Source organism: Aotus nancymaae, unplaced genomic scaffold (genome assembly GCF_030222135.1).
Source record: "Aotus nancymaae isolate 86718 unplaced genomic scaffold, 86718_ANA_hifiasm-v0.15.2.pri h1tg000010l, whole genome shotgun sequence".
NCBI lineage: Eukaryota > Metazoa > Chordata > Mammalia > Primates > Aotidae > Aotus > Aotus nancymaae.
This window is the reverse complement of record NW_026988421.1, coordinates 62,174,506-62,189,583: the sequence shown is the minus strand read 5'-3', so window position 1 is coordinate 62,189,583 and position 15,078 is coordinate 62,174,506. Positions and strand designations below refer to the sequence as shown.

The window sequence follows — 15,078 nt, the reverse complement described above, 5'->3', positions numbered from 1 at the left end:
TAATCCCAGCTACTTGGGAAGCTGAGGCAGGAGAATCGCTTGAACTCGGGAGGCAGAGATTGCAGTGAGCCAAGACCATGCCATTGCACTCCAGCCTGGGTGACAGAGCAAAACTCCGTCTCAAAGAAAATTTTCTTTTTTAATTTTGTAGAGATGAGGCTTCATTATATTGCCTAGGCTGGGCAGTGAACTCCAGGGCACAAACGATCCTCCTGCCTCAGCCTCTGAAAGTGCTGGGATTATAGGCATAAGCCACCATACCCTTCCCTTTTTGGTCTTTATCCCCAGTCTGCTGCCCTTCTGCCCCTCACAGAAGTGTTGATGTTCCCCAGGTTTTGCCCTTGGTCCTCTTCCTTTCTCACCCACACCTCCCTCAGGTGAGCCTGCCCACTCTTATTGCCTCTGATTCTTCCAGTGGTTCCCAGATCTGTAGCTTCAGCCTAGATTCCTCACTGAGCTCCCAACTCAGATATCTAACTTCCCCTGGGTGTCCCTCTAACTGGATGTCTCCTAAATAAAGCCTGCCATCTCCCCCTGCCAGTTCCCCCCTCCCCTGCATGCCCTCTCTTGGTACATGACATCACGATCCTTCTGATCATTCCAGCCAAAAACTAAAAGTCAACCTCAATTCCTCTTTTTCCTTACTCCTTATATCTAATCAGTCATAATGACTTGTCATTTTTTTCTCTTAAATAGTTACATGCCTTTGCCTGTTTCTGTCTTTTCTACCTCGTGGTTCCATAGGGAGGACCTGAATGATTGTGATATATCTGTTGGCTCTGCGTGGCTTTGAAAAAAAAACAAAAACAAAAAACAGCCGGCTCTGCAGGAGATCAGAGTTTAATTATTACCCAAATCAGTCTCCCTGAGCATTCAGGAATCAGAATTTTTAAGGTAATTTGGCAGGTAGGGGCTTGGGAATTGGGGAGTGCTGATTGGTCAGATTGGAGATGAAATCACGGGGGATGGAAGTGAGGTTTTCTTGCCGTCATCTGTTCCTGGGTGCGATGGCAGAACTGATTGAGCAAGATTACTGGTCTGGGTGGTGTCAGCTGACTCATCCAGTGCAGGATCTGGAAAATATCTCAAGCACTGATCTTGGGTTTTACAATGGTGATGTTACCCCCAAGAGCAATTTGGGGAGGTTCAGACTCTTGGAGCCAAAGGTTGCATGACCCCTAAAGTGTAATTTCTAATCTTGTAGCTAATTTGTTAGTCCTGCAAAGGCAGACTGGTCCCTGGGCAAGAAGGGAATCTTTTCAGGAAAAGGCTATTTTCAATTTTGTTTCAGAGTAAAATCATGAACTGAATTCTTTCCCAAAGTTAGTTCGGCCTATGCCCAGGCATAAACAAAGAAAGCTTAAAGGTTAGAAGCAAGATAGAGTCAGTTAGGAGTGTCATAATTTCCTCAGTTATAATTTGGCAAAGGCAGTTTCAAGTATAGATGTTACAACCAGGATTGGGTTCTAAAAGAATGACTATCTTGTCTTTTTTTTTTTTTTTTTTTGAGATGGAGTCTTCCTCTCTTGCCCAGGTTGGAGTGCAGTGGTGTGATCTCAACTAACTGCAGCCTCCACCTCCCGGGTTCAAGTGATTCTCCTGCCTCAGCCTCCCAAGTAGCTAGGACTACAGGCATGCACCACCATGCCCAGCTAATTTTTTGTATTTATTTATTTATTTTTTGAGATGGAGTTTCCCTCTTGTTGCCCAGGCTAGAGTGCAATGGTGCCATCTCGGCTCACTGCAACCTCCGCCTCCCAGGTTCAAGTGATTCTCTGCCTCAGCCTTCCAAGTAGCTGAGATCACAGGCATGCACCATCATGCCTGGCTAATTATGTATTTTTATTAGAAATGGGTTTCTCCATGTGGGTCAGGCTGATCTCAAACTTCCAACCTCAGGTGATCCACCTGCCTCAGCCTCCCAAAGTGCTGGGATTACAGGCATGAGCCACCGTGCCCAGCCAATTTTTTGTATTTTCAGTAGAAATGTAGTTTCACCATGTTGCCCAGGGTGGTCCTGAACTCCTGACCTCAGGTGATCTGCCTGCCTAGGCCTCCCAAAATGCTGGGATTACACTGCCCCTCTCTTAAAAGACTGACTGTCTTGCTTGCCTTCACTCTTTCCTTGTGGCTTGCTCATGGTGGTAACGCAAGTGCTGTGTTGTGGGATGCTCTTTGGAGTGGCTCACATGGCAAAGAACTGAGGGTGGATTCTTGCCGCATACAGGGATTCACAAGCTCTTGCCAACAGCTTGTGAAAAGCTGAGATCTCAGCTCAACAGCCACAATCTTGTGCGTGAGCTGGAAAGAGGCTTTCTTCCCAGGCCAGCTTTAACAGACTCAGAGCCAGAGATTTCTGACCCACAGAAACCTTTGTATGATAAATGTTGTTTTTAGCCACTAAATTTTTGGGTATGCAGTAATAGATAACTAATACTGCCACTAAACTGATTTCTAAACCGGCCAATGGGACAACTGGGAGTGGTGGCTGATGCCTACAACCACGACACTTAGGGAGGCCAAGGCAGGAGGACTGCTTGTGGCCAGGAGTTTGAGACCAGTCTGGACAATATGGTGAGACCCCATCTCTTAAAAAGAAAATAACAGGGCTTGGTGATATGCACCTGTAGTCCCAGCTAGTTGGGAGGTGGAGGTGGAAAGATCACTTGAGCCCAAGAGTTCAAGGTTACAATGAGCTGTGATTGTGCCAGTGCACTCCAGCTTGGGTGACAGAGTGAGACCCTTAATGATCTATATGTTGGAAAGCACTGGTCTAGTTCTAGGTCCAAGTCCTGTACCAGGCATCAAAGAATCAAAAGGAGAGTCAAGAGTAAATAAGATCTGCTCATTGCCTTCAAAGAGCTTTTAGTGTCTTTTGAGGATCTGAAATTTTAATAGGATGTATGTATTTCTATGACAAGGTTCAGGTAGCTTACAGGAGACGTAAATGAAAGGGTCACCCGGGCTGAGATAGACCACTGTGATGAGCATGGTATCTTGGTCAGGGAGTCCTTAATCAGGGAGTCCTTAAACACAGTCTTCACAGAAGGACCCAAAGCTTTCCATACCCAGAAAAGCTGAAGACCTAGAAGAGGAGCCCCCGAAGAACTCTGCCTAGGGAAAGGATCAAAGTGGCCACAAGTCATATTTTACCTACACTGGGGTTGGAGCTTGAGGATTACTCAATCCCCTCAGTAGGCTGGTGGGAGAATGACAGGGGCTGTTATGAGAACTAAATGAGTAAGTATGTTTAAGATGCTGAGAACAGTGCCTGGTGCATACTAAGTGCTGTGTGGTGTTGTAATTCTTATTGTTTTGTAGTGTCGTCTAGTTCTGCCACTAAACTGATTTCTAAACCTGCCAATGGCACAACTGGGAGTGGTGGCTGATGCCTACAACCACAACACTTTGGGAGACCAAGGTGGGAGGATTGCTTGTGACCAGGAGTTTGAGACCAGCCTGGACAACATGGTGAGATGCCCCCATCTTTTTTTAAAAAAAATAGCAGGGCTTGGTGATATGCACCTATAGTCCTAGCTAGTTGGGAGGCAGAGATGGAAGGATTACTTGAAGCTAGGAGTTCAAGGTTCAGCAGCAACTTTCAAATCCCCAAAGCAACAGTCTTTCTCAGTCCTCTGCTCCTCACCTCCCTGCAGCACTGGGCCGTGCAGCCCAAGCCCTCCACAGACGCCTTCCAGGCCCCTGCCCTCTGTGAACAGCTGCCTTCTCCTCTCTCACTCCTAGCTCTCACCTTCAGACTTCCCTCTGGCCTCCCTCCTCTGACCTTGCCACTTCTGATGTGTGCACTGTCTCCCCCAACACGAAATTATTCTTGTTTGTTGTGTTTCCACCCACAGTCTCTGACCCATGAGGCTCCAGCCCAGAGCTCCAGCCCTGCCCCCTCTCTGGGGCTCCAGACCTCTATTCCCAAGGCTTTGCTGGACAGCGATGAATGAATGTCTGCTTGACCTCGTTCCCAGCATAGCCTAAATCTTCCTCCTTTTTATCCATCCCTAGAACAGCAAGTCCTCCTGCTAGCTCAATCCCTGCATGGGGCATAGCCACATCTCTCATGCCCAGTATCTCTCCCTGATCCTTTCCTCTTCCATCCCCACATCAATGTCCAAGCCCTGAAGAGTCGATTTCAGATGTATCTTCTTGAGTCTGTCTCTTTTCTGTTTCCTCTATGACTACCTAATCAGGCCCTATCTTCTTCACATAGATGTCAAAAGGGCTTTCTTGTGGGTCTTTCCATGACGTAATAGCTATATTCGTTGGCTATGGAGTTAGAATTCTAATTCAGCCACTTAGTAGCTGTATGACCTTCGGCAACTTCTTTAACTTCTCTTTGCCTTAGTTTCCTCATCTTTAAAATGAGGCTGTTAAAAGGTGTGTGCGTGTGTGTGTGTGTGTGTGTGTGTGTGAAAGAGAGAGTGTGTGAGAGAGAGAATGTGTGTGTGTGAAAGGGAGTGTGTGTGAAAGAGAGAGACAGAGAGAGAGTGTGTGTGTGAAAGAGAAGGTTCAATAAGTAACGGAAAGTTCCTAGAAGAAAAAGTGATAGTTCTTTGGGCCACTGCTATTCTGCCCTAACAGTTCAATTACTGGGACAGTCACTCGAACTTTAACAGAATGAAACATTCATGAAAATGAAAAATTTTTACAAAATCTCATAGGACTCCCCCAAATTTATCTCTCATGGGAATAAACATATTTAATTACATATATAATCATATATATTTATATAATTATATATAATATAACCATATATAATTGTACATTTATATATACTTATAATACATTATATAGTATATAATATATAATATATACTTATATACGGTATATATTTATATATTGTTATATACTATATATTTATGTTATATATAATATACTATATGATTATATATATTTTTCATTTTCATGGAAAAAATATTTTTTTGAGACAGTATCTTTCTCTGTTACCCAGACTGAAGTGCAGTGGTGCAATTATGGCTCACTGCATCCTTGACCTCCTGGGCTCAAGTGATCCTCTCATCTTAGACTCTTGAGTAGCTGGGACCAGAAGTGCATGCCACCAACCCAGCTAATTAAAAATTTTTTTTGTAGACACTGGGCTTTGCTGGTCTCGAACTCCTGGCTTTAAGTGATCCTCCTGCCTTGACCTCCCAGAGTGTTAGGATTACAGGCGTGAGCCACCTACCTTGCCTATTTAATGCCATATTAATAAATCACATATTAGCGTGTAATTTGAGATTGGAAAGAATGAGTCACTGATCTTGTAAATAAAAAGTTCTGGCACAAACATATTATCTGTTTGGCAAACTTATGTCTCCGTATTTTATAATTAGGTCCATGACTCCTTTTCCTCATATGAAGCTAATTTTACTATCAAGTTCAAAGTAAATCTTGCTTTCAAAACAGTAAAGGCTTTCAGTTTGTGTTGAAGTTCAGATAACTGGTTGTTTCAAACATAACTTTTAAGTAACCAATAATAAAATAGGTTATATCAAGTGGATATCCAAATACTGATGCCATAACAAAATGCTATCTCTTTATAAATTTTATAGATGCTTTAAGATAGAATTCACTTCATCTAACTGTTTTTCAAGGCTGCAGACAACTTAACTCAGAGTTTCCTGGGGAAGCTTATTAAACACTCAGGTTCCTGAGTCCTGTTCATGGAGATTCTGTTCCTACGGATCCAAGTTGAGGTCCACTAGCCAACATTTGTTGAAAGGCTTTATAGGCATTACGAGGCCTGCCAGGGTTAGAAAACAGCAAAGTTAGTCCAACCTTCAACTCAGTCCAGAATTCCTTCATTTCACAACCCTAACAAATTGTCACTTACATGTGCTTTGAGCTCTTCCAGAGGGGCGATCCATCTCCATGTAGTTTGTTAACCTTTATTAGAAAGGCCTGCTTGTCAATAGCTTTTGTTTACAATAAACTGAAATGGGTCTGCCAGGATCTGTCCTCTGGCATAACAAGGATTATTATATATGAAAGCCCTTCATGTATTGTAATATGGCTTTCAGGCTCCCTACGAGTCTTCTACATTTAAACAAGTGGTTTCCACAAATAGTTGCTCACGTATTCTTTATCATCCAAGTTATGCCTACACCCTACTGTATCATCCACACATTCTTTCCAGGGCTCTCCCCTCTACGAGTGCTGGACTAAGATCCATAAACCAGCTCATGAGCCACTTGACCCTGCAGAGAAATGATGTAACATGAGCCCATATTAAACTGTACATGCCCTATAGTGGTAGCTCTCAAATTCCAATATGCCAACGATACCACAATGTGAAGAAATTGCCACAGTCCCTGGGGAAATGAGAAATAAATAAGGACAATATGGATACATTTATTTGATCTAAAAGATGGTTCTTTCTTCTTATATTATGTCCTGCCTAGGCTTTTTCAAAATTTAATTTAAAAAATGAGACTATAAGAATAATGGATAGTTTGTTTGGTGCATTTGTTTTTTGTTATAATGAAACAACCGCAGCTGGGCATGTGCCTCATGTCTGTAATCCCAGCACTTTGGGAGGCCGAGGCGGGTGGATCACGAGGTCAGGAGTTTGAGACCGGCCTGACCAACATGGTGAAACCCTGTCTCTACTAAAAATACAAAAATCAGCTAGTTGTGGTGGTGTGCGTCTGTAATCCCAGCTACTCAGGAGGCTGAGGCAGGAGAATCGCTTGAACGTGAGAGAGGTTGCAGTGGGCTGAGATCACACCACTGCACTCCAGCCTGGGTGACAGAGTGAGACTCTGTCTCAAAAAAAAATAAATAAAAATAAAACATCAACAATCCTGTGTTGATGAGCCCTGTTTCTTTTAGAATTGTACTGGTCCATGAAGATAAAAATCTGGAAACCACTCCCCTAGCCTTGCCTCCTTTGCTGCTATACCAGTGTTCTCTAATCCAACCCTTGCTTCTTGAACAGCCATCACATCTCAAGATGCTGTGATTCACAAATCATTTTTAAAAAGAAAGAAAGAAAATGTGATGGTTCTATTTTAAGTCTAAACATTCTTCTTCTTCTTTTTCCAGGTCGCCTTGTGTTCAGTTCCTTTACCCCAAAGTGCTTCTCCATAACATCACTCCCTTGCTCAGGGGTTTTCAAAAGGTTGCCATGACCTACTGTGAGCCATTGTTTCAGTTATGGTCTCCAATATATAATAATCCTTGTCATGCCAGAGGACAGATCCTGGCAGACCCATTTCAGTTTATTGTAAACAAAAGCTATTGACAAGCAGGCCTTTCCAACAAAGGTTAACAAACTACATGGAGATGGATCGCCTCTCTGGAAGAGCTCAAAGCACATGTAAGTGACAATTTGTTAGGGATGTGAAATGAAGGGATTCTGGACTGAGTTGAAGGTTGGACTAACTTTGCTGTTTTCTAACCTTGGCAGGCCTCGTAATGCCTGTAAAGCCTTTCAACAAACGTTGGCTACTGGACCTCAACTTGGATCCGTAGGAACAGAATCTCCATGAACAGGACTCAGGAACCTGAGTGTTTAATAAGCCCCCCCAGGAAACTCTGAGTTAAGTTGTCTGCAGCCTTGAAAAACAGTTAGATGAAGTGAATTCTATCTTAAAGCATCTATGATGAATTCTATCTTAAAGCATCTATAAAATTTATAAAGAGATAGCATTTTGTTATGGCATCAGTATTTGGATATCCACTTGATATAACCTATTTTATTATTGGTTACTTAAAAGTTGTGTTTGAAACATTAATAATATTGTTTGTTTGTTTATGACAGAGTCTCACTCTGTTGCCCAGGCTGGAGTGCAGTGACGTTGGCTCACTGCAGTGACGAGTGCAGTGATCATGGCTCACTGCAGCCTCAACCTCCCTGGGCTCAAGTGATCCTCCCATCTCAGCCTCTCAAGTACCTGGGACTCAGACTTATGTTACTATGCTCAGCTAATTTTTGTATATTTTGTAGAGATGGAGTTTTGCCATGTTGCCCTGTCCGGGCTCCAATTCCTGGTCTCAAACTATCTTCCCACATTGCACTGCCAAAGTGCTGGGATTACAGGCATGAACCACTCAGCTGGGCCTTTTTTTTTTTTTTTTCTTGGACAGGGTCTCACTCTGTCACCCAGGCTGGCTCTGCACCCTCAACCTCCCTGGGCTCAAGTGATCTGCCCACCTCAGCTTCCAGAGTAGCTGAGACTACAGGCACACACAACCACGCTGGGATAATTTTTTAATTTTTTTGTATTTTTAGTAGAGACAGGGTTTTGCCATGTTGCCCAGGCTGGTCTCGAACTCCTGGGCTCAAGCAATCTGCTACCCCGGCTTCCCTAAGTGCTGAGATTTACAGGTGTGAGCCACTGCACTAGGCTCAGGCCCTATTTTTCTTTCTTTTTTTTTTCTTTTGTGAGACACAGGGTCTCACTCTGTCACCCAGGCTGGAATGCAGTGGCACAATCTCAACTCACTGCAACCTCTGCTGCCTGGGTTCAAGCATTTCTCATGCCTCAGCCTCCTGAGTAGCTGGGACTACAGGTGTGTGCCACCACTCCCGGCTAATATTTGTATTTTTAGTAGAGATGGGGTTTCACCGTGTTGGCCAGGCTGGTCTGGGACTCCTGACCTCATGTGATCCGCCCACCTCGGCCTCCCAAAGTGCTAGGATTACAGGTGTGAGCCATTGTGCCCAATCAAAGCCCTATTTTTTTTTTTTTTGAGATGGAATCTCGCTGTGTTGCCCAGGCTGGAGTGCACTGGCATGATCTCTGCTCACTGCAACCTCTGCCTCCTGGGTTCAAGTGATTCTCATGCCTCAGCCTCGCAAGTGACTGGGATTACAGGCGTGGGCTACAACACTCAACTAATTTTTATAATTTTAGCAGAGACAAGGTTTCACCATGTTGGCCAGGCTGGTCCCAAACTCCTGCCCTTAAGTGATCCACGCACCTCAGCCTCCTAAAGTGCTGGGATTACAGGCGTGAGCCACTGTGCCCCAGCCCCAAGGCCCTATTTTTAAGATTATTTTTTATCCATGGCAAATGATACTAGTTTCCACTTGTGTATTGATACACAATTTCTTTTTAAAATAAACTTTAATTTAAAAAGTGAGTTGAAGGAAAAACAAAGTAAATAATACTATAGTGTGTTGGTAAAGCATTTCCTTCAGAAAAAAAAAAAGGTCATGATTTGTAGTGTGTGCTGATTTCTATGGTGTAAGTTTTCCCACCATGCCTATTTCTGGTGATCCAGGTGATGGCACTGTTCCCGGAGCTGGGAAAAGATGGACAGAAATTACTCCAGCTCACCACTGGGGGGCGCTCAGATACAGCAAAAATCAGGAAGATGGACGGCAACAACTGAAGCTTGAGAAAGGCTTTTCGAGTTACCTTTTATTAGAACTGTACTTTCCATAGCACAGCACAAGTGCCTGGAGGGCATTCACTACTTCTTGCTCATTTTTGTAAACCTGCAGCATCTGGCAGGGTAAGAGGGGTGGGCACCCCTCACCAGACTGAACCTTCTGGAAGAGGTACTGGGTGAACTAGTCTGCCTTAGGATGGCAGTGACTTGGAGTCCTGGCTGTTGGTAGCTCAGCTCTAGGGAGAGGTGCGGCCCCAGGTGGAGGACTCAGTGAGAAATAGGATGATGTGGAGCGGGGGTGGGGGGGGGGGTGGGGCTGGTGTCTGACTTACACCTGTGGATGGAAAGTCACAGTTTGTTTTTATTTAAAGGGGCCTGCCTGCCTTCCTCCCTCCCTTCCTCCCTTCCTCCCTTCCTCCCTTCCTTCCTGTAAGGCCAGCTGCCTCGCCGGGAGCTCGGACGCACTCCCCTCCCCGCCTTTTTTTCTGAAAGCTCGGACGTGCTCTGGCATGTTCCCTTCTCCCTTCTCGCACAGCCTGGCTTTCCCTTAAAGAACCCAGTATGCAAGCGGGGTCTTGTGATTCTAGCCAATAGCAGCCGAGTCTTTCTAGCCAATAGCAGCCAAGTCTTTCTAGCCAATAGCAACCGAGTAATTCTAACCAATAGCAGCCAAGTCCTGTATGCAAACAAAGGCTTGTAACCTTACCCAATAGTAGTCCTGCTCTCCCACAACCAATCGAGCTCCTTCACTCCCTATAAAACCCCACGTCTGAGAGGAGTCTGTGAGACTTCTCTGGCCCCTCCTGTTGGATCACAGAACCTCGCCCGGGAGACTGGATAAATTCCTTTATATTGGATCTTCTTGTGTTGGCCTTAGTTTCTTCCTTTTAAACTCGGCAAGAACCTAAGAACAAACCTTACACTTCCTTCCTTTCTTTTTTTGATGGAGTTTTGCTCTTGCTGCTCAGACTAGAGTGCAATGGTGCAATCTTGGTTCACTGCAACTTCCGCCTCCAGGGTTCAAGTGATTCTCCTGCCTCAGCCTCCTGAGTAGATGGGATTACAGGCATGCACCACATGCCCAGCTAATTTTTTGTATTTTTAGTAGAGACGGCGGGGGGGGGCGGTTTCTCCATGTTGGCCAGGCTGGTCTCGAACTCCTGACCTCAGGCAATCCACCCACGTCAACCTCCCAAAGTGCTGGGATTACAGGCATGAACCACCGCACCTTGCAAAGATGCTTTTCTTTCTTTTTTTTGGGCGGGGGGGGGGCAAAACTGTTTATTTGTGTTCTCCCTGTGTGTGTAACTGGGCCCAGGGTGGTTGATCTTTGCCCCAGGCTTTGGCACTTCCAGCCCCAGGAGAGGCGCTGAACCAGAGCTAAGGAATGTGTTCCCGTGGGCAGCCGGGGTCTCTGGTGACTGCAGGTCATTTCCATAGCCCAAGGCTGAAACATCCCTGGGCTCCGGCTGGAGAGGCTGGGCTGGGAGGCTCCGAGGTCACTCGTATTGCAGGAGGGAGAAGAAGGGGACGGGTGCCAGCTTCTCCCTGCCTTTGAGCGAGGTCAGCTCCACCAGGCTCACGCACTCCAGGACCTTGGCCTGCAGGCGGCCCAGCAGCTCACAGGCAGCATGCATGGTTCCTCTAGTGGCCAGCAGGTCATCCACCACGACCACCCTCTGTCCTGGCTCCAGGGTGTCTTTCTGGATTTCCAGGTCAGCCTTTCCGTATTCCAGCATATAGGAGACCCACACAGTGGGGCCTGGCAGCTTCCCTCGCTTTCGGATGAGCATGCAGCCCAGGCCAAGCTCCTGGACCAGGGAGGGGCCAAACAGGAAGCCTCAGGGAGTCTAGGCCTGCGATGTAGTCGATTCGGCCCCGTGGGTCGCCTTCAGGTGTCCCATCATGAGGCCGATGGCGGCGCGGAAGGAGGCGGGGTCCTTCAGGAGGGGCGAGATGTCCCTGAACACCACGTCTGGGGTGGGGAAGTCCGGGAAGCTGCGGATCCGCCGCGCCACCAGCTGCAGCTCGGGGTCCGCCATGCCCGCATGCTCGGCGCCAGCATGGGCAAGGTGCTTTTCTTTCAAGAGGTGTGAGATAAGGTTTTTTTTTTTTTTTTTTTGGAGACCTGGTCTTCCTCCTGGGCTCAAGCTATCCTCCCACCTCAGCCTCCTGAGTAGCTGGGACTACAGGCCCACGCCACCACACCTGTAAAATGCTGACTCATAAAATCATGAACTAAATAAGTAATTGTTGTGTTAAGCCACATCTAAATTTTGGGATGTTTTATTATGCAGGAAACACTGATGGATATAAGCACTGAACATGAGCCAAGCTCTGGTATTTACAATCAGGCAGACTCTTGGGAGAAAAGACTTGTGCAGAGATGATACGATAATGGGTATAATATAGTAAGTTCTCTGGAGAAGCAAACACAGTAGGAATAGAAGAGGTGGCATTTAAGCTAGGGAGGGATCTTGTCTCTGTGGAGTTAGAGGGTCCAGGATGGGGACTGGCTAAGGGAAAGCATGAATGTGGGAAACCCCAGGCTGGGGCCATCAGCCAGCAGTATATACTGAGCCCTTACCATGTGCACAGGAACACTGCACTGGCTGTCTCAGATCTGCATATGAACTAGCAGGGCAGAGAAGACATCCATATGTAAAAGTTGGTGAGAAGTGTCATGCTGGTTTTCACTGAAAACAAGTAGCTATGTGGCTTTGTCTATAGTGACAAGCAGCATCTTGGTTTGGGCAGAAAGGGACTCTATCCATTAGTTATTTATATCTGGTAGTTGGTATATATCTGGCAAGGATATGGTGTTGATGGGTTGAGAGAGGTCTCCATAGTCTTTTTGGGAAGGCACAAGGGGTCAGAAAACATGGCTGCTCAGGTATCCACTTGACTGTTAACCCCTTGAGGCGGGGGAGTCTGTGTCTCATTAATGTTAGTATACCCCAAGACACAGGGCCTTGCATATACTAAGTATTCAGTTTCAAAAGACTTAGTTTGGAGATATTTATCATCCTCTTCTCTTTATTCCTACTAACATATTGCAGTTTTTTCCTAGGGCTGCTATAACAGATTGACATTAACTGGGGGGTGTAAAGCAATAGAAATTTATTCACTCATAGCTCTGGAAGTTATAAGTCGGAAATTAAGGTGTCTGGAGGGTTAATTCCTTTTTGGAGGCTCTGAAGGAGAAATTATTCCATGTCCGTTCCTAGCTTCTGGTCTCTGCTGGCAGTGCTTGGCACTCCTGGCCTTGGAAATGCATCAGCCGATTCCCATTCCCATCATCACAGGTGGTTCTCCCTGTGGTCTCTTCTTCTCTTAAAACTACACCAGTCTCAGTGGATTAGGGACCCACTCTACTTCAGCATGACCTTAACTAGTTACATATACAATGCCCTATTTCCAAATCAAATCACATTCTGATGGACTTTAATATATTGTGGGGAGGAGGGTAGAGAGGACATAATGAAACTCTTAACATCCATCGAGGCCCGAGGGAATGTGTATTCTTTGACTGCCTAGACCCCAGAGGCGGAATTAAATATTCTTTTACTTTGAGAGAGTCTGACTCTGTTGCCCAGGCTGGAGTGCAGTGGCCTGATCTCGGCTCACTGCAACCTCTGCCTCCTGGGTTCAAACGAGTCTCCTGCCTCAGCCTCCCAAGTAGCTGGGATTACAGGAGCGCACCACCACGTCTGGCCAATTTTTGTATTTTTAGTAGAGACGGAGGTTTCGCCATGTTGGCAAGGCTGCTCTCAAACTCCAGACCTCAGGTGATCCATCTGCCTGGGTCTCCAAAAGTGTTGGGATTACAGGCATTAGCCACCGCGCCCCTCCCTCAAGTCATATTTTATACATGAGAATTTTAGGCTTTGGAGATACAGGGCCAAGACACAGGGCCTTGCATATACTAAAAACCTTAATGGGCACCCGAAGTCGTCATAGAAAAAGTTCCCTATTCACCATGTTCACGTGTTTCGAAGTACGCCTGATCTGGCTAATTCAATTCCATTCCTTCGAGAAAAGCCCATCTGGAGCCCCAGTCCTATTGATCCTGGGATGTCCTGCTAGTCTAACTCTGTATCTCCGCCCTCCCAGCGTTCTTCCTCTAGAAGCCGCACACAAAGCCGTTCCTCCCGGCGAACGGGAGCGCGCGGGCTGCCCTTCCGCGCGCACCACACCCGCGCGCGCCAGTCCAGCGTTGATTGGCTGCGCGCAGCCCGGGCCGAGCCTGCTCCCGCCGCGGTGCTGGTCCTGGCGCGGGGATTGGAGGAGCGGCCGCGCGCGCAGATCCTGCAGCCCCGCGCGCCCCGCCCTGCCAGCTAGGAACTCGCCTGGGGCGCCGCCGGCGGCGGAGGGAGCCTGACTGCGCTGCGCAGGGCGCTAGGAGGCATTGTCGCCGTAAGTGGAGCCGAAAGCGGCCCGAAACGGGCCACACTCTTCGTGCCCCGCAAAGTAAACGTAGTCGGAGGCCGAGCGTTGCAGGGGCTGGGGGAGAGGAGGCGAGAAGTGTCCCGGTTTTTGCAGCGTCCCCTCCCCTCCCCCAGGTCACCCGCTGGAAAAGAGCAGCGGTGCACCAGTGGAGGCTCTTGCCGTGCCAGGGTGCCTGGCATGCGCCGGCTCTTGCTTGCCTACTGCGGCTGGACCCCGATGGTTCGGGGGAGTAGGTGCAGCGGTGCCAGGGAATAGGGAGCTCGGAGAAGCGCTCCTAGGCGGGCCTCCTTTCCCCGCGGGAGGCGCCCTTTGCTGGGAGAGGCTCCTGTGCATTTCGTCCCTGAAGCGACACTTTCGGGGTTTGCTTCCGCTCTGGGGAGCTGCAGACGCCTGCTCCAGAGCGTGCCGCTCGGCCTCCGGGCAGCGTGGGAGCCCCCGGCCCTCTGCAATCACTAGCGTTCTCCCTTCTGCCTGCTTTATTCTCCCAGTCCCCGCCTGCCGGGCCAGCGGACGTGGTGCCATTGGCTGCAGGCACCAGGGGTGAGGCGGGTCCTGGCGCACGGGGCGGGGGGACCCTGGCCTGGCCACCGCACTTAGTGCCGGAGGCTCAGTCAGAGGTTCCCTAGATGTTCGTAAGGGAGCGCGCGCTGAGCTTCCCGAACCCGATAGCACAAAAACGAGGCGCCAGCAGGTCCGGCTCACGCCCCAGCAGGCTTCTTTCCCTCTGGTGGGAAAGTGGGTCAACTTTGTTCTGATCTGAAGGGGGCTTTGGGGCTGCTTGGGTCGCTCCTCACCTCCCCACCCACTTCCCGGCTTGGCATGGTCCAGAGCCCAGGCTGGAGCCAGCGGTGGGGCCAGCTTGCACACATGGCTCCGGAGGCTCCGGTTGCTCATCCGAGCCGCTGCCAGGCTCTAAAGTTCCCAACTGACCACACCAGTAACTAAATATAGGAGCAGATGGTGGGGACGGGCTGTCGCAGCGGCTCCTTTGCAGAGGTCTCCGGACTGCAGATAAGGTAGAGTTCTTGCTGGTAAGGGCTGGAGTCGGGCTAGGTCAGGGTTTAAGAAGAATCACCCCTCCCCAAGCCAGCTGAGTCGAGGTGAAACCGGGTTATAGGGACAGGAGGACTGTATTGCCAGCTCCCACAAAGCAGGACAAGGTTTTTGCCTGGCATTAAATTTATTACATCCAAACTTCCTCTCTGCACCTGGTTAATTACCTATTGGTAATGCCTTGGTGTGGAAAACATGATGGTTTGCAAAGTCCTTTCTCAAAAG

At 47.8% G+C, this 15,078-nt stretch overlaps 1 protein-coding gene and 1 pseudogene across 2 annotated transcripts in view; one reads left to right on the top strand and one right to left on the bottom strand.

The window, feature by feature from the left end:
• Nucleotides 1-10,850: 10,850 nt before the first annotated feature.
• LOC105722591 (adenine phosphoribosyltransferase-like) lies at nt 10,851-11,393 on the bottom strand (annotated as a pseudogene).
• Nucleotides 11,394-13,691: 2,298 nt separating this feature from the next.
• The window catches only part of LRRC20 (leucine rich repeat containing 20), a 76,052-nt gene continuing 74,665 nt past the window's right edge, over nt 13,692-15,078 (top strand). Inside the window, exon 1 of one of the 2 annotated variants that reach the window (XM_012460316.2) lies at nt 13,692-13,767. The gene's annotated coding sequence lies outside the window, so the exon portion shown is untranslated. Of the gene's footprint in view, nt 13,768-14,483; nt 14,817-15,078 lie in introns of those variants that run through there. The other variant, XM_012460317.2, reaches the window with a different exon arrangement.